This window comes from Vicugna pacos, chromosome 1 (genome assembly GCF_048564905.1).
Source record: "Vicugna pacos chromosome 1, VicPac4, whole genome shotgun sequence".
NCBI lineage: Eukaryota > Metazoa > Chordata > Mammalia > Artiodactyla > Camelidae > Vicugna > Vicugna pacos.
The window spans coordinates 61,036,280-61,060,556 of record NC_132987.1 but is presented as its reverse complement, the minus strand read 5'-3'; the positions used below and the strand labels follow the sequence as shown (position 1 = coordinate 61,060,556).

The following is a 24,277-nucleotide window of genomic DNA, read 5'->3' as shown; positions in this document are numbered from 1 at the left end:
AAAGTCAGGTACCTCCTCTGGGACTCCTCTTCCTCATCTGTAAAATAGGGATAAAACCCTGTGTCCTGCCTGTCTCACAAGGTTGTCATGGGAACCAGGTGAGATAATGGACACTAAAAGAATATATATTTGTCCACTAAGAAAGGTGGATGTGTGTGAGGGGTCACATCCCCGCCTCTTGGACTCTTTCCTAACTAAAGCCATTTGCTGGCCCTAGAAAAGTGACTGACAATTTTCAAGAACCTTATCTTGGACCTCCTCCGGCTGCTGAGACCACCACCAGGTCACCTGACTACCATCCTGTGACTTGGAGCACCCCCCTGCCAGCCTCACTGAAAGCACTGTCGATAGACCAAAGATCCAGAGTAGTTGGCTTCCTTTTTGGGGAGGCTGTCCCACTAAGAGATGTGGAAAGGGATGTGGAGCCACCTTTTTAAAGGCTGCCTTGTGCACTCATGTGCAGTAGCAGCTCTGCCGGGAGCCTGAGTAGTCTTCCACTACTTTCAACTCAGCTTATCTAGCTGGCTTCTAACTTAACTTCTAGCCCTGAAAGTCTCTGCATCTACGAAGCTGGCTCACTTCACTACTGTTGCCAATTCAATTTACCTCTCTAAATGCCATTTCCCCATTTGCAAAAACCAAATCGCATTTCCTTCCCGCCAGCTGTAGGGAGCCGCTGTGGAGTTTAATTAGACAGTCAGTCTAAACCGGATGATCTCCTTGGAGGATGCCTGCCTCACTCAATCACTCAGTTGTAATGAGATCATTGCTGGAACTGGCAGCTCATACAGCCTTGGAATTCAAGCAGAGAACACCAGACTTTACACAATAGCTCTTTAAGCCTTGGGGTCCGGGGGGCAGGAGTGGTGGCTGCTGCCCAGCTGATGTCAAACTTCCCCCAGCAGCCTCCCCAGGATGCATCAATCACAGCTGGGCTGGCGGGCATCTCATGCAGGTCGCCCCGCAGAGAGTACTCTTGGGCTCTCTGCTGCTCTCCCTTAGAAGTCAGGTCTTCTGGGCAGAGCCTGAAGAAGAAGAGGAAGATGGAAATAGACCTCTGGTCTCTGAAGGGAGTGGTCATTCCTAACACCAGTTATTTGAGGAGGAAATGGGTGCCCAGACAAGAAGCAGAAAAGGAGAATGTAAGGAGCAGGAGGACCCTGCTCTGGCTGTCTGGGTAGAGGCTGAAGGAGTCAAGGGAAGTGGGCATATAATCTGCTTGACAAGTGCTGAGATAATGCCCATCATAGGGTACAGAAGCGGAGCCAGGATGAGGTGGGATCTTCAGGCTTCAAAGAGAAATCCCACCCCAAATACCAGGGTATCTTGTGTTCCCTTCGGCCCTGTGTTCACTTCCTTCTTTTTATCACTAAGTCTTTTTTGAAACAAATCATATCGAACAGTCCAGCTTTCTCTCTGCTGGAGCAAAGTGAACGAAGAGGCATGCATTTGTGCAGAGAGGGAACAGGCCCTTACCCAGGTCACTGTGGATGGGAGCCACAGTGAAAGAGAAATTCTCAAGAAGGCAAATCTCGTGAATCAGAGAAATGGCTTCTCCATCCAGTCACAGCTGGACTTGGTTTACAAAAGGCAGAAGTTTCCAGAGAGGAGGTGATAGACCTGAGATATATTTTGGAAGAATGAATGGAATGAGTTGAAGGCAGCTGGTGAGTGACTCCCAAATCTCTTCTGCTTGGAGTTTGAAATGCCCATTAGACATCCCAGGTGGAGACACCCAGAAGGCAGCAGGTTACAAAGTCAGAGACTCAGGAGTCGGCTGTCAACCTGAGAATTATCGACCTACAGAGTCAGTGGTTCTTAGGCTTTGGAGTAATTTAGAGTCACGCATGGGGGATTGCAAAATGGAAGGTGCCTGGCCCAGACCAATTCAATGAGAATCTCCAGGAGGATTGTGACACACACCATGCGAGGGTTCATGAAGGTGGAGGAGGCACCGTGCTGTCTCAGTAAAAGGAGAAAGAGGGAGTTTAAAATATACCCCAAACCTGAAAGCATCTTGCTACTGAGCACCGGAAGTCTGACTCCTACTGCTGACTGCACTGTCAGTAAAGAATGTGCTTAATTAAACTCTAATGAGCCTTCGACCAGTGGCACACTCCAGCACGCAGAATACATGAATCACTCATCCTTAGGCGGTACCAGAGTCCTCTGCTCATGTTTGGAGCCTTAAATGTGGCCACTTAAGTTTCCCAGATAGCAGGCAAAATTAGGGATCCCAGAATCTGCACATGTGTCTGGCCATAAAACAGTCAGGAAAAAAGCCGGAGGGAAGTAGGGGACAGCCCTCAGACCTCCCTAGACTGCAGCTGTGGAAAGTGGACGCTTTCCCTAGAAACGATTCCTTTTTCCTGCAGCCCTGGACTGAGTGAAATTAACATCTCTGAAACATGTCCAGGGAACAGACTGTTCTCTGGGAGGCCACAGCTGTCGCTTCTAGCAAAGGAGGGGAAAAGGTGAGTAAAACGGTTTTTATTTTTGAAACAAGCTTCTCTTGGTCACCTTCAAGGAGCTAGATCTCCAGACTGGAATTTCAAACCTCTTCTTTAAAACGTCACTATTTTGTTACCCTTACAGAGCATATGTTTTGAACAGTATTGTCTGCTTGAGTACAGTAATTAGTAACTTGTTTGCCTATGTGCTAATGAATCAAGGACACGTAAACATGTCAATTTCATGTCAGCCTTGCCTAATGCACAGTGGGAACACAATAAATGTTTGCTGCAATGAGTTCAGCCCGATGGCATCATAGTAAGTAGATCTATTTTCCACCAAAAGAAAAGAAAATGGATATCTGAGTTAGTTCTATAGCCTTATTACAGTTAAGATTTTTTAAAAAGAATTCAGATTTATTTGTAGTGCCAGGGAGCACTAGGGTTCTGGGCAACCCATAGCAGGAAGGACTTATACATACTTTGGGCCCCCAAACTGAGTGTTGATAAGATATGAACTCTAGTCCATGGGGACTAGCAAAAATGCTCTGCAAGACTTCTCAGTGGTGCCTGGAAGAGAGAGGAATACCTGCTTAGTGTGAGTAACAGAGATGCCTCAACTGAGCTTCTGGACCAGAGATAAGATGGCAGTGGTCCAAGGACATATTCTGGAAGCTGCGTAGTTATATTTGGCTGCGGGCAAGTCAGATTTTGTTTTAGCTGAGTGATCCCCAAGTGTGGTCCATGGACCACACGCTTCAGAATCACCTAGGGGAAATTGTTAAAATGCTTATTTCTAGGCATCGTCCCAGACCTGAAACAGAATTTCAGAGACGGGCTCTGCAATCTGCACTTTAAACAAGTTCCCAGGAAATTCTGAAGCATCTTGCTCTTGAGAGCCACTGGCAAGTACTCTGCACTGCCAGGCATCCCGGAGCTGGTTGTGCATGAAGACTATCCATCCTCAGTAAACAGCTGAATCACCCCACTGCCCTCTCTTGTGTGATGCCTGCCTTGGTGTTTACCACGTGCCCTCACAGCCAGTCTCATTCCACCCTCCCAAGCTCTAGAGGGCCTCAGACCTCCCACAACCTGACCTTCCTCCCTTTCAGGACTTCCTCCCCACAGCTCACCCTCCTTGTCCACAGACCAGCCAAATGGACCGCGTCAGAACACTTTACCCTGTATCTTCCCCACTCTGGCCAGGAACACCTTCCCACTCTCACTGCAGGGTGCCGTCTTGTCCTGTGAGGCACCGATGGTGTAGACAGCCACCATCCACATATTGCAAGAGCTCCAACAGGGCCTCATGAGAATGTCAACCCTGTCCCAAGACAGTCAAACAGAAGGGCTGTTGCAAAATGGTGCCTCCTAGACAGGGCTAGATGCAGAGTCACTACTCAAGCGAGGGTTCAAAACCCCCAAATCCCTCCCCTTCCCCGGCTCTGGAGGGAGAGATACACACTTTCCCAGCACCAGACCCTCAGCTCTGGCTGCAGACAACCCCAGGAGCCCAGCTCACCTGCTCCCTCTCCTGCTAACCTCTGAGGGAGCTTCAAAGACAGCTTCTGTCCTTCTGCCTGAGCTCTCCTAACTCAGGGCCACCAGGCTTGCATTCCTCTCTCAGGGAGCTGCTGAGGTTGCAAGAAAGGCTAGGATGAACAGGGAGCAGGCGTTAAGGCAAATGGAACCATCAAGGACCTTTGATGGACTTTCTGCCCCTCACTGGCACCACGACCCCTGGCAGAAAGGCTGCCCAGATGGTCAAGCTGCTTTCATTTTCTAGACCAGGGCTCTTCAGTGCTGCCAGTGAAGACGTGAAGTGTTCTGCCTGGTCCCTGGCACCCATGACTCCCTTCCTACCCCAACCTGCCCCCCAGCCCAGCTGTCACTGCTCAGCTCCCAGCCCAGCTCTAAGAAGCCCAGGTCAAGTCACCCAGACCCCAGGCAGCCTCTCCTGTGGGGCTCCCCTGTCTTCCCTTTCTCTGCTTTGGCCAGAGAAAAGGGGTCAAGTACCTCAGGTTCCTCTTCTGCCTCAAGTGGGAGGCATCTGCCCCGCTTAGATACGTCATAAGGTGCCTCACGGTTACCCTGCCCCCTCCCTGGTTAGTCTTGAGGCTCCGAGGGGCGGGGCACATGACAGGAGGGGCTCTGCCACTGAAGCCTGGAGCTCTGTCCCCTTGCTGTTCCCCACTCACAAGCGGAAACAGTCTCTTCACCTTTCTCCCCAGCATCCTCATTTGTAAGCAGAGTTCAAGTCATACCTGACTCTTGGGGCTGTTGTGAAATCTGATAATAGATGTTGAAGAAAATGCTTAGAAGACAGTAAAGCAGCTAGATGTTTAATCCTTTCTCTCTCATCTTTGATGCTTGATGATTTAAAGATTTTTTTCCCTGCTGATAAAAGTCATGTATATACACTGCAAACATTTTGGAAAGTACAGAAAAGAATAAGGAAAAAAAATTATCTATAAGCCCATCTCCTAAGCAACTCAAGTCATTTTTGGTTTATTTTCTTCTTTTTTTTTTTTAAGCAATTTTTTAAAACTCAGCGTAACATAAGCATTTTCTCATGCTATCAAAAAGGGTTCTTGGAGGGAGGGTATAGCTCAGTGGTAGAGCGCAAGCTTAGCATGCAGGAGGTCCTGGGTTTAATTCTCAGTATTTCCATTTAAATAATAAATAAATAAATACCTAATTATTCACCCCAAAATTTTTTTTGAAAAAAAAAGTTATTCTTAAAAAGAAAAATCTTAGACACGATATGTAATGGCGATGGACATTTTTGAGCATAAAGCTTTTTATGCATTTTGGGTTATTTTAGAGGATAACTGCAGAGTCAGATCACTAGGTTAAAGGACACAGATATTTTAAGACTCTTGATGCATATGTTGTAGCTTTTGTTATGCCTTTCTCCTGGGTCTAGAAGCTGAAGCTCAAAAATTTGAAATCTCATGTCCTAGTTCACACAGCTTATCCAAGGAAAGACCAGGACGAAAATACAAGGCAAAACCGTTCACATTCTGTGATCTGTGCTCAACAACACAGCACAGGAGAGAAAGTTGCGACTGTCCTGCAGGGCATCTGATCATTGAATGACGAGGACAAACACCCTGTGGGTGATCAAATCTGGGACAAAGGCTGGTGCCTGGAAAGATGAGCCTCGGGATGAGGACGCCTGAGTGCTACGGGGGGCTCTTCTGCTAACTCCATCATCCCGAGCAAGTCCCTTTGGCCTTAGCTTCAGCCCTGCAAGAGAAGGGGCTTGGACTGGGTCTAACACACTGGCCCTCTGCCCAGATACATCACTACCAACACTAAACCAGAAACATTTTGTTTCATTTTTGCGTATAAAGACCAAAGATAATTCATTTGCTCTAGCTCAGTAACTGTTTGCTCTGTTGGCCATAAAACTGATCCAGCTGGATACCAAAGCCAGCAGGTTGGGGTTAATGAGCCAGCCAGCTCCAGAAAACATGCCTCAAGCCAGAATCTGCCAGCGAGTAGCAGGAGAATGCAGTCCTTTCGAGATCAAGTCAGATGGTCAGAGACACGGCTCAGCTCCGGGTCTCAGCACCGGGCTCCGCTGTGGGCACTGTAAAGAGACCTGTCAGCTCCAGCCCTTGGGGCGGAGCACATCAGCCCCGGCAGTCCCGGGCACCTGGCTGTCCCTGGGAGTGCACAAGTGCCCCAATGAGCAGCAGCTCAGGGTGATCAGGGCAGAGAGAATGGTGCTCTGGGTCGTCTTCCCAAGTGACCAGGAACTTAGGATGACACATCAGCAGTTGTGAAACCAGGGCCAACGGGACAAGGCGGGTGGGGCAACTGTCTGTTGAACGCTAACACGCAGACCGCAGCCTCCCGGGACTCAGAGGCCAGTGCCTCTGTTCTGGGTGTAAGGTCAAGTCCGCTGGTCTGTGGGAAACCAGGCACTCTTACCCCTGCACCTCTGTCCAGCTTCCAATACAGGGCTCTTGGATGGGAGGATACATACATATTCCACCACAGTTCTGGGCCCAGAGGAGTATCTGTCTCATTTCTCTCAGGAAGGGAAATAGTGAGCTCAGGGAAGAAGCCCAGGAAGAGGCTGGATGGTTTGTGTGAAAACGCACATGTGTCAGAAAGACAAGTCGCCAACACAGAATGAGCTGTATAACGTGTCCCAGGAGTAAAAGCACATGTACCAAAAGAACACATCTTTCGTAAGAATACATGCAAGTAAAAAGATGAACGCAAGCACCTTAAAATGGTGGTCTGTGAGTAAAGACAGAATGAACAGGGCCACAGGGATAATCTTTCATCCAATTTTGAATGTACTAGGACCTGAGAAATAGCATCAATTCAGCCCTCCCCACTTCAGGTCTAAAATTTAAAAAAGAAAAGGAAAATAAAAGGAAACCACAGTAAAAACCAAACCCAGGAAATGTTGATAAGAGTGACTTTGGAAGGTCCACAAGTTTGTTTTTATGACAAGAAGAGATAGTTTGAATCCACGTGGGACAGAGGGGTCCAGGCCACCTTTAGTTCTCAGCCCTGGACACACCTTTGAGCGACCAGGGGAGCTTCTAGAAGACCCTGGATGCCTGCCTTAGTTGGCTTGGGGTGAGCCCAGGCTTGATGTGGAGAAGGATCCCCGTGGAGCAGGCAGTGTTGAGAGGACGACACTGAAGCCACCCTAACGTGCCTTCGGGCACTGGCGTTCGGGATACTCAGGAACAGAGGGCTTGCCAAGAGCCAGAGGAAGAAGCATTTTTGGAGAAGGATCAGTTGTGGCCCCAAAAGGAGGGTAACTCACATGGAGGCTCTGGTATGGAAGGGGGAGTAGAGGAGAAACCAGAGTCGGGAAGGGTGTCCAGCAGGAAGCCTGGACTGGGGAAGGGGAGATGGCCGGGTCAAAGGCAGTAGTGGGGAGCAGGGCCAGGGCGACCACCCCACCTGTTACAGATGCGATGAGAACTCTGAGACTGTGAAAGAAAAGGACTTACCTGGAGATGGGTCTCCGACATAGGTACCCCCCTCCATCGCTCGTTCTCTTTCCACTGTCCCCAGAGCCCCGCTGAGGCAGTGGAGTCTCTTCTGTCCTTCCACGCCTGACCCATGCTCATCACAGAAGCAGAGGAGGAGTCACCCCGGGGCGAGCTGGCAAGTGATTTGAGCTTCTCGAGAAAAAAGAAACTAAAGAAGAGTTGAGGAAGGAACCTGACTAGTTATCATTGTTTATTCCTTTTCCTTTCTCAAGTAACTGTTTTCTTTCGTGGCCCTCCCAGTTGAGGTCTTTTCTTCTTAATCCCTTCATTCTGGAAGCTCACTTATTTTTCGTGCTTTCCATGTCCCCGGCCAGGCTTGGTAAATATCTTAACAATTATTGACTTGCTGAAGCTCTGATGGTCCGTTTGGCCATCCTTCTGAGAAAGGGAAATGCACGCAGTAAGGGTCGGAGAATCTTTGGTTTTGATCAGGATACGTGGAGTGCCACGTGCCCACCATGTGAAATGTTTTCACCTTTGCTCAATTTTTACAGACAAGAAAAAGAAGCCAAAGAGAAGTTACATACATTTCCAAGTTCTGTGCAAGCTCCAGCTCCTACAGGGAGATTGAGTCTTACTCATTTGTGCCCTGCTGGGCCAAGCCCAGGGGCAGCACATGGCAGACCGAAGCTCATCAAATGTTCACTGAAGGGAGTGGCCCAGCTGAGATCTGCCCTAGGCCTTCTGACTTCTGACTCAGCATTAAAACCACAAGTACAGGCTGACCCAGCCTCTGCAGGCCATTGTGGATACGCCTGACCCTGCCCAGACCTGCTGCGGACAGCCCTGACCTCACATGGGACTGAGAGCACTGCTGGTTTTCGGTCAACATTCACTGCAGCCCTTAGAGCTCAGTTCCTGGCTACCGTGGCCCTAATAGTCAGCTTTTTGGCAGGATGCGTTGGCAGAGAGACTGTTATCGTGGGTCATGTGAAAGACTGTCAGATGAAAAGCCAGATTCTCAAGGGGGGAGAGGAAAATGAAAAGTCATTTAGTTTTAATGCCTGCTTTCCTCCCTCCCTCTCCACCTCCAAACCCACTCACATGGCCTCCATCTCTCCCCTCAGACACACATACATCCTCCCGCTGATTGGTTGGAACCGCAGATGCATTTCTAGTTCATAAATGTTGATTTATTTGTTGATGCTAATGAGGAGAGACTCCAAGGAGAGGCCATGAGCAGGTGTTCTAGCAACAGCCCAGCTAAAGACCTGGTCGACAGCACTAATGACTAAACAAGTCAGTGGAGATACCTCCATATAATACACTCCGATAGAGTTATGAGCAAAGTGCTATTGGAGTTTAGGGAGACAGCGATGAATTATTAATGACACAAACATCAGAGAAGGCTTTACTGAGGAGGTAGCAAGTGGGACGGGCCTTCAAGAATGGCTAGGCTCTGGGCTGTCCCAGAGGTAGGATGAGGAGTTAGTCTAGACATGACCACAGTCATGGTGGACCTAGGACACCAGGCTAACTGTAGCCAACCAGAGAAGTCCATGTCCCTGGAAGCCCCAGAGTGCCCAGCAGGGTGGTGGAGAAGAGGGAGTTCTCAGACACTGGGTGTTGTTCACTTGCTCCAGGGACTTTGAACAAAGCATCAAGACTCTGGCCAGCTTCCTCTTCTATTAGGGAATGACAGGAGACAGGGAGGGGCTGAGGCAAGGACAGGAGGAGGGATTAGATGACGCCTTGCAGGATGTGGGAGATACTGGCTGGATCTGCTGCCACTTACTTGTTATAGGGCCTTGGGCTAGCAAGTCTCAGTGCATCTCAGTTTCCTCGCCTGTAAAGAGGGATGGCCATCTCTGTGCCACCTGCCTCGTGTTTATCCATGAAAACAGAGATGACCGCTGTGACTCTCACTGAGACCAGCTGCTCAGGGAGCACGTCTCTCTGCTCCCATCCTCTGTTGGCCTCCCACTGAAGTACACGTTTGTTCCAGTGACTCTTGCTGCACCCGCCGAGACCATCTTGAGGCTGACACAAAATAATCATTATTTTGCAGATGGTAAGAGTTAGGAATTTAAATAATGATCAACTGGGGTGGTTTATCACTGTTCCAGAATATCTGGGGCCTTATCTGAGAAGACATGAAGACAGGGTGGAGGAGGAGTTTTACTCAACAGCTAGAAGCTGAAAGGATCTGGAGTTATCTTCACTACAGTGTCTGGTGATTGATGCTGGCCGTCAGCAGGTCTTCAGCTGGGAGGCTGCCAGAACACCTATGCATGACCTTCCCACGTGAGCTCTCAACCTGGGCTAGTTTGGGACTCTTCAGAGCATGGCGACTAGGTTCTAAGAGGAAGTATCCCAAGAGAGAAAAATGGAGGTGTGTGGAATTTTTACAACCTCGCCTCGGAATTCACATGACACTTCTTCAGCCACATTCTAGAGGTCAAGGCAGTCACAAAGCTCTGTCCAGGTTCAGGGAGATAGGGTGCCACTCAATGGGAGGGGTGCCGAGGTCAAGTATTGAGAAGAGCATGCAGGCTGGACATGTTGCAGCCATCTTTGAAAAATACAGTGTACCACGACATTCCTCATATTGGCACTCAAAGCCTCCCAGCAGCGTCTCCTGCTGCCTTTCAGCACGAACCCCCACTCCAGGCAGGCCAGCCTCCTCATCCCACACTCATCCCAGCTTGCGAGGCTCAAGCCTGCCTGCTCACACCTCACTCTTCTCCTTCTGATCCTTCAAGTCCTATCTCCCCAAGGATTCAGGTTCCTGGTGTATTTGAGGAACGGTTAAGATGAAAAAGGAAGTCTCTCAGCAAACATAGTTCCTGGGGTCTTCTTTCGAAGTGAAGAGTGAAGTCTGCTTCTTTCTTAGAATGAGTGAAAATTCTACCATGCTGAGAGTGACTGGTTCGGAAAAATATCTACCAAGCACGGGCATGGGTCCCCTTCAGCTATAATCATTGCACACATACTTCAGAAATGCAGGTTCTTTATCTCTCCCAGACAGAAATAATGACACTCATAAATTAAAGTCAACTTGTTTTAAACCAACAAATGGTGCGGCTGACAATGGAAGTGTAAATATGGTTAGTGTTAATGGATTTTTTTCAGCCTTGCTCCATTTCAGCTCATTAGACTTATGACTAATAAAGAGCTGGCCAACATTGCTCACTAATTGCCTCCAATTAAGTCAAGGGCCAGGCCCCACCTCCTGTGCAGACCCCAATTCCCGGGAGCTCTGGGCGTCTAATGATGCTCCGGAAATCCTCAATGGCTGCTTGATAGGATAACAGAAACACACAAGGCAGCCAAACCGTTCAGTTCCTCTACACCCCAGTTGGAGATGTGTGTCCCCACCGAGCACAACCTTAACAACTACCAGTGGGCAGAGCCTCGCCTCACATAAGGAGCTTTCACATCTTTCCCTCATTTTTCTGAGGAGGAAGCTGGGACTCAAAGAGACGAAGGGGCTTTTGCAGAATCAATAGCTCCTATGAAGGGAACAAGGACTTTATGCTAAGTGTTTTCATCCCCCTCTCCAGATTCTTTTCCACTGTGCCGCCTCATTCACTAATTCAGTTATTCATTCATTGATTGATTTGCCAAATGCTTATTAAGCCCATACTTTATACTAGGCATTGTGTAGGCCCTGGGGAAACAGTGGTGAGCAAGACAATGTCCCTACTTTCATTGAGCATGTGGTCCAGAGGGAGAGATGGCAATAAATACCTAAATAATCATATCAGCAAGAGAATCTTACACAATGGCAAGTGCTATAAAGAAAATAGAACAGAGAAATGAAATAGAGAACGGCCAGGATTACTGGGGCAAGGAGGTGAAGAGGGGGCCCTTTAGCTGGGATTATTAGGGAAGTCTTCCCTGAGAAGGTGATGCTGGAGCTGGGACTGTAATGGGGACAGGGGGCCAGTCATTTAAAAATCTAGGGGGTAAAAAGTCCTAGGAAGCAGTTACAGCAGGTGCAAAGGCCCTGAGGTAGGACTAGGAATAGTCTGGCCATGTTAGAATGATCAAAAGGCCAATTGGGCAGAAGCATCTTGAGCAGTGGGAAAAATGGAAAGGACCAGAAGGTGTAGGATCTTGTAGGACAAAATATAGTCTGTGCCAGGCACTATACTAGATGCTGTGGGACAGTGGTGAAAAAAAATGGGCATGGGTCCCCTCCACGTCCAGAAACAGCCAATAAGCCTCAGTGAATCTCTAATGCTTAATGTCAGTATTGCCCCTGCCCTCTGCAGCAAGGCAACGTTGGGATCACTTTAATTGTTTTGCTGACAGGGTTGTCTGAAGGATCTGGCTTGCAGGAAGAGAATTAATTGATCAAAGTAAATTTGGGATTCTTAGGAGTTCTGAGGGGTTTAGTCTGCAACCTGCCCACTCCCTTTTAGCCTTTGCCTGCAGATCCTGGAATTGGAGGAGGAAATGCCTGGAATTCCATGACTGCTTCTTGTGGTTCCCCACCCTCTCTTACCTCGTCCAGCCTGAAGTCAGAGCCACCCTGACCGGCTGGAAAGGAGGACGTTGAGAAGAAAAACAGTATCACCAGCTGCCCAAATCCATCTGCAGCATCAGATGGAGAGACACACCAATGAGGGGGAGGGCCGCTGGACTCTTCATGAATGTAGTTGTCTCCCCAAATCAAAAACACATTCTCTGGAGATACAGGAAGCACAGACAGGATCCAGCTCTGCTAAAGAATAACAGCTTATTCTGCATGCTCTTCCTTTAGAAGCTTTATCTGGGACCCAGCAGCAGGTTATCTCTAAGTCATGATAAGGATGGACAGGTAAGAGGGAAGAAAGACAATCTTTCCTAATGATGCCCTGTCCCTCTTCCACCCTTTACTCTAGCCCAGTCACCCTCCCTCTCTCTCTCTCTGACACACACACACACACACACACACACACTCCCAGTTTCATTCCATCCCCTCTTGGTTGCTGTGAGTATGTGCTGCCCAAGCCCATCCCCACATCAAACCAAACACCATGTTTACTCATAGACCAACCTTCAGGAAAACAGACATCCTGGATTTGCTTCCTAAACTTCCTATTATGCATAAAGAACACATTGTCCTTTCAAAGCCAGGAATGAGACCTAATGTTTGTCCCATGCATTGCCACATTACATGGTTACCATGAATGTGGATGTCCTGTAAGCAGCCTTGTAGATCCTTCAGGATCTGAAGTCACAGCTGCTTCCGCTCTGGCTAGACACATCCAGCTGAGCTCACAAGTTGCTTGTCGACGGATGAGCATGTGTCATCCCTGTGAGGTTGTCAGCCTGCCCAAAGGCAGCTCCCAAAGTGGCAGTCCTTTGCAAAGGAGCCAGTTGTGGGCAACATGGATGTCCACCCCAGGAGACAGACAGGCACAATGTCATGGATAGATGTCATGCAGTACATGCAGTGGGTGCAAGTCATTGCCCAGATGCACACATGGCATAAACTATCGTGCCAAATAAAAAGTCAGAAGCAGAGTGAGACAGAGAAAACCCAATCTCATTTATATACATTAAAATATGACTTCTAAGCAACCCAACAACACCTTATACAAGAACATGTCCTAACAGAACAAAAGACGTCAAGTGTATTAGAATGGATGGGGAAATGGGATTAAATAAATAAAAGAAAGAAGGAATTTGTAGGGACCAATGACGACAATGTGTCATGAACTGGAGAGTGTCATTAACTCAATCCCCTCTGTTAGAAGTCAAAAAACTCAAAAGGAAGGACACAGAAATCACTGAGTGGGCCCAGACTGAGATTCCCAACCTCAGCTGCCCCTTCCTGCTCAAACCAAACAGGAAGAGCAGCTCCACACACAACACCACTGCCTCCTCGCCTTTGAAGATGCTGCTCTGCATACAGCCAGGTATATGCCACTTTTCAAGGTCCAGCCCCCGTCACGTCCTCCAGAGACTCCCACCTCTGAGCAGCCACACCTTTCCTCTGCAGCACACTGTGGGCGTGTCCTTATGAGTAGGCAGAAATGGTCCCAGTGGAACCCCAAGGCTGGGGTTGCTCTCTTCCAAGGGGAGGGAGGGTACCGTGAAGCAGTGGCACATTGTGCCTTTGGCCATCTGCACACTTGGATTGCAATTTATTCCTTCAAATGACTTCCTGGAAAGAACTCACCCAGGAGGAGCCCTTTCTTTCCACAGAGATGCAATGAGATGCAATACTTTTCCAGGAAATTCATCACAAAGAAGAGGCAAGCGCATGTTTGATAAACGACTAAAAGGCAAAGTTGCTTCCACCCGCCCTTCTACAGTTAGGCCCTAGGCCTTCTTCCCATGTCCAAGTCAGCTCTCTGAGGTCTCCTTTCTTTCCTTCCTGCAAGCCCAAGGCACAGTCAGCTCACCTCTCCCCCTTTAAAACTACCTCTATCCCTTTATCCCCCGGATCTCCTTTAAAATCGAGCCTGGCTGTGGAAGCCATTACCCGGTTATTCCTGACACCCCACCGCACTGCAGACGCCAGGCACTTAATCAGAACCCACCGAGAGTTCTACAAACATAAAGATGCTGGAGTTGGAAATGTCAGGAAGCGGTGAAAGCTCCCTTTTGTGGCTCCAGCATGTATGCAGTCGATAAACAAACATTTTTAAGTACCTGTTATATGCTCAGTACAGGTTTTAGCCCTGAGGATTGGGGAAGATTCTCTCCTTGGTTTCCTTGTTTGTCTCTACATTGTCCAATTTTAGCAACAATCCTGCTAAATCAGTTCAGCTAGAATCCCTCATCCTCCCTGTCTGATCCCTCTTGATGTCTAATTAGGGTCCTCACTGTGATGTTGTGATTTATAATAAGAAATATGTATTTGGTCTTGCTTGCCGTTTCTGGCACACAGCACCTAAAACCCTTGGAGTTTCCTAAGTGATAAGAGATGTAAAGGTGTGTTAATATTCATAACAAATCTCTTTCAACCATACCTGAGCTGATGTTAATGAGGTGACTTTTGGAATCACCCAAGGATGGGGGCTGGTTGCCAGGGAAACCAACCATGTGATTGAAGGTTTGGAACATCCAGGGGAGGGGAGAGAGCCTGGAGGCTGAATTCATCACCAATGGTCAATGATTTAATTAATCATGCCTATGTAATGAAACCTCCATAAAACACCCAAACGAATGGGCTTCCGAGAGCTTCCAGGCTGGTAAAAACACCGAGGTGCGGGGCTGGGGGGTGGTGCCCGAAGAGGTCACGGAGGCGCCGCTCTCCTCTTCCATGCCTTGCCCTGTGCACCTCTTACATCTGGCTGTCCCTGAGTTATATCCTTTTATGATAAACCAGTAATGGAGCACATAAAATGTTTCCCTGAGTTCTGTGAGCCTCTCTAGCAAAGGAAGCTGTGTGGGAACCCCTGATTTACAGTTAGTCAGTCAAAAGCATGGGTGACACCCTGGGCTGGCAATTGGCATCTGAAGTCCAGGGCAGTCTTGTGGGACCAAGCCCTTAACCTGTGGACTCTGATACTATCTCCAGGTAGATGGTATCAGAACTGAGTTGAATTATAAGACACCCAGCTGGTGTGGAAGAATCGTGTGGCAGTGTTGGGGGGAGACTCCCACACATCGGACTTGGTGATCAGAATCGTACTCACCCTCCACCAGACCCTAGTTGATATCTGATCAACCTGGTGTAACTCCAGCAAGAATTCTTCTCAGGCAGTTTTGCCAGAACCCCACTTATCCCTGACGTCTCTCTCAGTAATGCCATCCATTGGTCCCCACCCTGCTCACCAGCTGTAAGCTCCCTTTGCCCATGCTGCATTTGGAGTTGAGCCCACTCTCTCTCCCCCACCGCAAAACCCCATTGCAGTAGTACCTCTACCTAGCGTGTTGGTCTCCCTGAATAAAGTCTGCCTTATTGTTCTTTAAAGTGTCATTGAGTCATTTTTTCTTCAATGGGATACGATGGTTAGTAAAAGCAGGCCAGGTCTGCCCTCATAGGGCTGATTGATAACGTACTGCTTCCCATGCACGGGGGCCACTCCCACCCACATTCAAAACATGGGCTATGAATTTCACCAAATTCCATTTCCGTTCTCCTGGGGCCTGTGCAGTGTTGGCCGCAGAGAGGAGCTACTGGCTGGAGACCAGCAGAGGCCTTGCCAGGACTGGTGCTTAAGCACTGGCCTTTCTACTCCCAGAGCCTGGCTCCCAACCAGGATGGCATCTGCTCAGAGTTTGGAGCCCAGCACACTCTAACTGTCCTGTGGCCTTGAGACACTTTCAACCTATCAATTGAATCTTTCTTAAAAAGCTACTCCCATGTTTATTGGTTTTCTGCCCTGAATTGGAGTCCCTAGAATTCTCCTTAAAGATGGAAAAGTTCAGAGAACCAGATCTGGACGTCTCTCTCATGCCAGGACCTAAGTGAGAGAGGCTGGTGACAGACTGAGAAAAAAGCTAGCCCAGTGCCAACCCCTACCACTCACTGGCCCACTGATTTTCTGAGTGGCACCAGTCCCCTCTGAGTCCTTGGCAAGATAGTGGGGGCCTCACCCCGGTCAGATGTCACTTCCTTGCCGTGTGGCCACGGCTGAATCCCTTCTCTCTCTGGGCTGATAACTTCTCTACGTGTTTCTCCAACAAATGAAATCATAGATGCAAAGGAACATTTTAAGCTTTGCAAAAATGTAAGACCCTGTGGAAATTCTCTGTACTTCCCACTCAACTTTGCGATGAACTTCAAATTTATTTAAAAAATAAAATTTATTTGAAAAACAAACAAGCAAACAAATTTGCTAGTCCCTATGGTGAACCCGGGCAGGGAGTGAACCCTAAGTTCTAACAAAGCTCTGTGCCTTTCTGTGTGGCTTTGGGAAGCATGGAAATGTCTCTGAACCTTGGTTCCCCCATTCTACCCACTGTGGCTACTACAAGAATCAAATAAATTAATGGGTTTTTAAATAATAAGTTAATTAGAGAGCACTGTCCCTCTGTGAGAGCTTCTTGTTAATATTCATCACTTACTAAAAAGACTGTACTGAAGGTGGTCCAGCCAGTCCCAAGCTGGCAGAAGTTCTGCAGCTCTTAGAGGGCATTGGATGCACCAGAGGAAGTAGGGAGAGATGTCTCCTAGGCACCACAAACTTAGCACTTCCAACCTGAGCAGCAGGAAGAAGAGGAGGAGGAAACGGAGGAGGAAGAAGACGAGGAAGAGGAGGAGGAGGAAGAGCAGACAGAATAAGAGAAGCAGAAAAAGCAGAAGAAGAGGAAGAAGGAAGACGAGAAGGAGGAGGAGGAAAAGATGGAGGAGAAGAAGTAGTAGAAGGAGAAGCAGCAGCAGGAAAAAAAAAGGGCGGCAGGGAAGGGGCAGAAGCCATCAGCTGCCAAAGCAGAGACAGAAAAGCAGAGCAGACACAGGAGCAGCAGGAACAGGAGACGCAGAAGCAGCAGGAACAGATGTTTAAGAGGCAGAAGAAGCACAAACAGAAGAAGCAGAACTGAAGTGAAAGAAGCAGAGGAGACAGGAGGTGAGGAAGGAGGGGAAAGAGGAGAAAAGAAGGAGGAGGAGAAGGGGAAGACGCCGGAGGAGGAGGAAAAGAGGCAGTGGCAGCAGCAGAAGGGGCAGAAGCAGAAAAACCCAAAACCAAAGCAGCTGAAAAAGCAGGCGGAGGGGAAAGAAGAAAAAGTGGAAGCAGAAGTAAAGCATGAGCAGCAGGAGCAGCCCCAGCAGAAAGAAAGTGGAAACAGAAGTGAACGAAGCAGAGAAGAAGAAAAAGAGGAAGGAGGAGGAAGCACAGAGGGAGGAGAGAGGAGCCGTGGAAGGAAGAGAGGCTGCAGCAGCAGGAGGAGGAGCAGGAGCAGGAAACACAGACCTCAAAGCCCAGAAAGCAGAAGCAGAAACAGGAGCCGCAGAGCCCAGGGCAGAGGAGGAGGGTCCACCCAGCATTAAGGACAAGAGGGCACGGGGCTGGCCTGGTGGGCTGGGTGCTGGCTGCTCCCCAAAGCCCAGCTTCCTCCTAGAGCAGATGCCTTCAGACACTGGAGGGTGAGGTTGAGGGGAGGAGAGAGAGCGCAGCTCGCCAGTATCCCTCCAATGTCCTCCATCCTCTGCAGGGATTGCTCCTTCCAGGAAGGAGGTAGAGAAAGGGTCTCTCACCTGCGCCTTTGCATGTGTGCGTGTGTGCGTGTGCATGTGTGTGTGTGTGTAAGAGAGAGAGAGAGAGAGAGCTGGGATGGGGAAAGTTGGAGAATGGAATCTGTCACAAGGGGAAATTCAAATGATACCAAGAGTTGGGGGAAAATGGAAAATAGGAGGTGATAACGAAAGGACAGAAAGGAAATTCTTCAGACTTGTCAGTGCAAGGAAGCTTCCTAGGTCTGGTGAATTGGAAAATGGTCTGGTGACTTGGTGATGCATTTCTCTCAGTCGTATCCAACAAGGTGCTGGGCACGGAGGAAAGGGATTTGCAGGCAGCACACTGTGATGCTTGGAGCCCTGGCTTAGCAACCAGCCTGCCTCTCCGAGCTTCAGTCTCAGCATTTGTAAGAAGGTCCCTTCCTCCCCTCAGAGTCACTGTAAGTAAATGGCTTAGAGCAGTACCTGGCAGATAGTATGTGCTCAGTAACTCCTAGTTATTATGTTATTAAAGAAAGCATATAATAAATGCCGACTAATTGACTGATTAGAAATTATATTAAAAACTGGGCGATACTAACTACTACATGTAAAATGGATAAACAAGGTCCTACCGTGTAGTACAGGGAATTATATTCAGTATCTTGTAATAGCCTATAATGAACAAGAATACGAAAAGGAATATACTAATATATGTATAAGTGAATCTCTATGTTGTACACCAGAAACTAACACAACATTGTAAAACAACTATACTTCGATAAAAAATTTTTTTAAATTTTTAATTAAGAAAAAACCTTGAATGGGCAGCAAAAATTCTCTGGAGCAGGTCGAAGTATTTCAGGAGTGAGGGGCCATCCTCCTTCAGCATGATGGAAATGAGGGACTGACCATTATCTCAAACCAGTCTTGTCTTTGAGTCCTATTTATTTCGGGTGGAATGACCACCTCCAGTGACCTTGTATCCACTTGAGTTGCCTCCAAGTTTGAAATTACACTCAAAATCGATGACTTTTCAAGTCACTTAATGGCAGGCCAAGTTGTCAGGCCCACCCCTTCCCATGCTGGAGCATCTTTGCAAAATGCTTTAAGAACTACAGAGAAAAGAAATTGTTATGGGGTACGAAAATCAAGGTTCTGGGGCTTCTCTGAGTGAGAAAGGAAGGAGGCCTGACTTCCGTGCGTTGATGCCACTGTGATTCACAAGGTCCCTCCACTCCCCTTCCCTGGCCTGGCCAGGTTTCCAAATCAACTTTTCTTTCATGTGTTGAAATATCCGTTAGCCATGATGGTCAGCCAGGGAGACACCTTCTCTCAAATCTGTCCTTTCCTCTCCATGTCCACCCCTACCACCCTGGCCCAAGCTTACTGCTATGGCTCTTCTAGAACCCAGTGATCTTGAGAGTCTCAGACCCACAGCCACCAGAGAGTACTTTTTTTCTGATATAGTTGATTCATAATACTATATTAACTTCAGATGTACAGCATAGTGATTCTATATTTTTATAGATTATACTTCATTTAAAGTTATTATAAAATATTGGCTACATTCCCTGTGCTGTACAATATATCTTTATAGCTTATTTTTCTATACATACTAGTTTCTTTTAATCCCTTATCCATCTCTTACCCACCCCCCCATTTTTCCTTTCTCCACTGGTGACTACTGGTTTGATCTCTTTATCTGTGAGTCTGTTTTGTTATATAAAGTTGTTTGTTTAATTTTTTAGATTCCTTGTGTAAGCGATAACATAATTTGTCTTTCACTATCTGACTTCACTAAGCATAATATCCTCCACATCCATCCATCCTGTTGCAAATGGCAGAATTTCGTTCTCTTTCGTGGCTGGGTAATATTCCATTGTGTTTGTATGCATCACATCTTTATCCATTCGTCTGTTGATGAACACTTAGATTGCCTCCATATCTTGACTATTTCAAAAATTGCTGCTCTGAACATTGGGGTGCATGTGTGTTTTCAAGTTGACATTTTTATCTTTTGCTGATATTTGGTGCAGCCACTATGGAAAACAGTACAGAGGTTCTGCAAAAAACTAACAATAGACCTACCATATGATCCAACACTCCCACTCTTGGGTATATATCCAGAGAGATCTTTTTTAAATGCAAATATGATGGCATTTTAACCCCGCTCCTTTCCAATCAACTTATGACTTTGGGCAAATCCCTTCCTGCCTTGGGACGAGAAGTCCTTAGAATAATACTGAGGAGGCGGGGCTATTTAGTTTCCCAAGACCCTCCCCATAGACCCTCGGTCTATGGTTTTCTGTTGCTAAGGGTACTGATTTCAGACCCTTCCTCCCTCAAACAGACTTTGGAACTAGGAGGGATGTGGTAAAAGTGGAGGTGAGAATAAATATCCCTAAAGAGACAAATTTCTCCTGCTCCCTCTGTGGTCGGAGCATTTGTACTTGAAAGTGACTTTCACAACCAGAGCCAAAGGAGTACTTTGTCATCTGCAGTTGAATTCTGGGCTCCATTACTGAAACCAGTGACTTAAACTTTCCATTTCCTCTCAGGATAGCCAGAAGGTGGTCATGACCCACCACAGCAGGTTCCCACGGCATGCTGTGTAGTCTGTAGGTTAACAGTTTAACATAGACAGGTCTTTCAAATAAAATCATTTATAATTGTTGATGTGGTGTTAAAGAATAAATGAAGACATCTTGGGCACATCAACTTTGGGGATCCCCTTTCTGCCCTAGGATATATTTCTTCTCCATTTAATTTTCATTCCTTCTAACTTCCATTCTTAGACCTCTAGAATTAGAATATGTAACCTTCTTTTGCTCAGAACACAAAGTAATAATTCCCACTTTGTTTCCACAGCAGCAGCCTGTGTCTCATATTTGCATACTTATCCCCAAACATCATTTAAATGCAGTCAAGAGAAAATAGAGCAATTCAAGAGGATCAGATATGAACCTGATTCCAGTTGCTCCCTGAACGAGACACTTTCTCTCAACAATTCAGAGGCTCTTGAAATTTGCACTTTGCCGCACAACACGTTGCACATACCAACAGAACTGGCTCTTGTTGGGAATTAATGCATAGGCACTGACTCTTGAATTTACCCTCCAAGAAGCCTGGCAGACTGCTTGGGACCTCAGCTTCTGGGGCTGACCCTCAGGGTCAAGGGCTTCTTAGTGATTCAGAATCTGAGAACCTGACATTGAAATTTCTCTTTGCTGCGAGAACAACATGAGAAGCCATTGCAGTACAGACCAAGTTACATGTGGATGACAGTCTTCTAGTGACGTCACCCCGCTGTCATTTCAAAGGCATATTCTTTTTTTTTTTTTTTTTTGGTGGAGGTGGTAATTAGGTTTACTTATTTATTTACTTACTTACTTACTTAATGGAAGTACTGGGATGGGACCTTGAGCATGCTAAGCACATGCTCTACCACTGAGCTATACCTACCCCCCACCCCCCGCGTCAAGGGCACATTCTTTGCATTGGTGCACATCAAATAAGCTTGAGAGTAGGATCACAGCCCCCCAGCTAGATTGTGAGCACCCTTGAAGGCCTGAATTGAACATAGCACCTGTCTTGTAATAATCTATACTTCAAAGAATCACCCCCCACCTCATCTAGAGATCCTCGGGCATTTTGAGATGAGTCCCATCTTATTAGGCTCATAAAAGCTCTTCTAACTGAATTAATTTGCTCCAGGTAACTTGGGTAGAAAGCCTGAACACAAAAGAAAATTAAAATAGCCCCAAAGCGGTGGTGCTCTCCATATTATCGCGAAAGTGATAGCCATTTAGATTCTAATCAGAGGAATAACTGAAATTCTCAACATCTCCACTGTGCACCAGGGAAAACTGAGAATAGTTTCTCATCTGAACAGATTGGAAATCTCTGTTGCAAAATTTCTATAGGATCACTGTGGGGATGACAATAAACCCGTGATGTTGCAAAACCTAGTCTCCTCCCAGCACAGCCCAAACACTGACAACCTTCATCTCTCAAGTCTGAATAGTCCCTGACGCATACAAATGGCTTTGACATATGCGGACACTAAGATACAGCCGGGATAAGTAACATAGGCCAGGTCATGCCTTTAATTAGTGTGTTGGCTCTTGGTTGCCATCTGAGGTTACTCCATTACCAACTTGATTGATATTCATGCCCCAGTGGTAAAATGAGATTTTCAGAGGGAAAAGAAGCACAAAACAATTTGAAAGAAAGAAAGTTAAAAAGAAAGAAAGAAAGAAAGAAAGAAAGAAAGAAAGAAAGAAAGAAAGAAAGAAAGAAAGAAAGGGCTCAAGTGTTTGTTCCCAGGCTTATCTCTTTGGACATGGCTTTGGGAAATGGCTTAGTCAGCAGTTTTCCGTCCAAAAGATTTTTTTTTTCCCCTACCACTACCATGTCAGGTGTTGGCAAGAATCAGAGGGAATTTTAAAAGACTGGAAGTTCTTGGCTGTGTGTTATAGCCTACCTTGGAACAGAAAGCCCCAGTATAGTCTTGTTTTCCCTCCCTATCCCCTCCCCTCCCCTCCCTCTCTCTCCCCCTCCCTCCTGCTTTCCCTTTTCTTCTTCTTCTTTTTTCTTCTTCTCATTCTTCCTTTTTGTTCTCTCTCTCTCTCTCTCCCTCTCTCCCTCTACACACATGCACAAGATCATTAGTTAGTGGAGGGAGTTTGGGAGAAGACAGAGAAGCCAGCAGACTTTAAGGTGCCTTTCACATTTCCCCATTCATTGAACTTGGGTAAAACAGCCGTCTTCCTCAGCATATGGCCCAGAGAGCCACCTGCTAATTCTGCGGACCTAGGATCTAGCAGCGGCTCTAAAGAGCCAAGTGCAGAGAGGCTAGAAAGAGCAGGAAATCTGAATTCCCAGAGATGCCTCACTTGGTGATACACTGAATTTCCATCTGTAAAGTGGAGAAGACAAACACTAAAAACCTTAAGCGTTCTTTTGATAAAATTTGTCCTTTTTATAAAATAATAACCGAACAGAAAAATGAAGAGCTATGCCCTACCAACATGTGTAATTTCAAAATAGTGCAAAACCTTTCAATGTTTTTCAAAAATTCTAAAAATAATAGTCCACAAAAAACATTTAAAGTTAAAAAATAAAATGATCCACAAACACACTGACCCCACCCGCCTGCTGCCATGAAGCCCTATCAACTGAAAAGAAGTTGGAGGAAGGTCAGAGACGATGCAGTGGGGGCAGTTAGAAGCCAAACCAAACCCCATGGCTGCTTGGTACTGTCCACGCTCCCAACTCCAGTGCCCTCCACACTCAGATTCTCCCTGAAATGCTCTCCCTGTCCCACCCATCTCTTTCTTAACTAAATAGATTTAAGCTGATTTCAGTAAGAAAAGGAAATCCTACCTCTTTCCAAGGTGGAAGGTAGGGGAGAACTGTCCTCACAAGTACAGGATTTACTTTATTAGCTTGTGGTGGTTGTGATAAGACTGTAAACATTCCCAGAGGAATAATTAAAAAAAAAAAACAAGAAAACAACAACAAAACCTTAAATCAAAGGGCAGTATCAATCAGTAAGCAAGCATTCTTTGGTGCACCCATGCATCAGGCCAGCCAAAGGGAGCAGAGCCAGCTGCTGTGCAGGCAGGTGGGGAAGCCCAGCTCATTCACGTACCATGTGCCGTCAGGTAAGTTACTTCACCTTTCTAAGCATCCATTTCTTCATTTGTAAAATGGGGATAATAACTGTCTACCTCAAAATGTTATTGGGAGGACTAAATGAAGTCATTCATGTAAGAGCAATCAGTCAGTACATGGCACAATACATACCTAATACATGATGATGATTATCATCTATCTTCTTGGGGGTATCCTATAGGGTAAGGGACGGAGCGGGAAGGCGATATCCGCAAAGATTCTGGGAATAACGAAGCCTGTGTTCTAGCTCCTCTAAAATGAGTTCAGTTAGCTTCTGAACAGCAAGTTCACTGCCTAGAGGCTTCTGGGAACAGCTGAGGAACATGGGCTCGCCCCCGCTGCAACTCTCAAATAGAGGCGCTTACATCACAATGGCTAGAGGCCATCACTCACAGGGAAAGCTGCGTTTACATGAAGTGCATGCTGTGTTGAGCTGCCTTCTCTTAGTCACGTGGTCTGTGACAGAAAACTGGACTGTCTATTCTTGGGAGAGGTCCCTAGGGCCTGAGGGGAAGAAAGTGTTTCCCTGCATCCAAACAATCGCTTCAGAAGAGATTCTTGCTCCTCTGTCTCCCAAGGAGTTACAAGCAGAGTGCAAATCCCACCTCTGCCACTTCCTGTGGAAACGTGAGCAAGTTAGTCATCCTCTCTGAGCTCATTTTCCCATCAGAAAAGCAGAGTTGACATCACATGTCTTCAAGTGTTGTCATAAGGATTAGGGATACTACGTAACACAAACATATGATGCACGTAAACATACGACACCATGTGCCAGCACTTTACAGACACTTAATAAACAATCGTGTTTCTTGGACAAATTGGAATGGCTTGTGATCATTCCTGGATGAGAGAGGAGCGTTCCCTCATGTGAACACTAAGAGGTATCTGACCAACACTTAGTGTAGATTCATACTGGTCAGGAAATGAGGAGACCTGGGGCAAGTCACACTCACAACCTGAGTCTCAGGCTTTTCATATGAAAATGAAGGGGCTGGACAGAGGCCACGTTGCACAGACTCAGATTGTGTGCTTCCGGTGTCTAGACCTCTGTTCCTGGGCTTGTTGAGTAATGAGAACTT

At 47.0% G+C, this 24,277-nt stretch overlaps 2 long non-coding RNA genes across 2 annotated transcripts; both read right to left on the bottom strand.

Annotated features, from left to right (window-relative positions):
• Positions 1-7,641: 7,641 nt before the first annotated feature.
• Positions 7,642-9,787, bottom strand: LOC140696920 (uncharacterized). The gene is made up of 2 exons (XR_012073594.1): positions 9,213-9,787; positions 7,642-7,855 (listed from the first exon to the last, which is right to left on the bottom strand). It is a non-coding gene; the product is annotated as an uncharacterized lncRNA (long non-coding RNA).
• A 2,146-nt stretch (positions 9,788-11,933) lies between these two features.
• Positions 11,934-23,491, bottom strand: LOC140696923 (uncharacterized). The gene is made up of 3 exons (XR_012073598.1): positions 23,331-23,491; positions 22,908-22,990; positions 11,934-12,143 (listed from the first exon to the last, which is right to left on the bottom strand). It is a non-coding gene; the product is annotated as an uncharacterized lncRNA (long non-coding RNA).
• Positions 23,492-24,277: the final 786 nt, after the last annotated feature.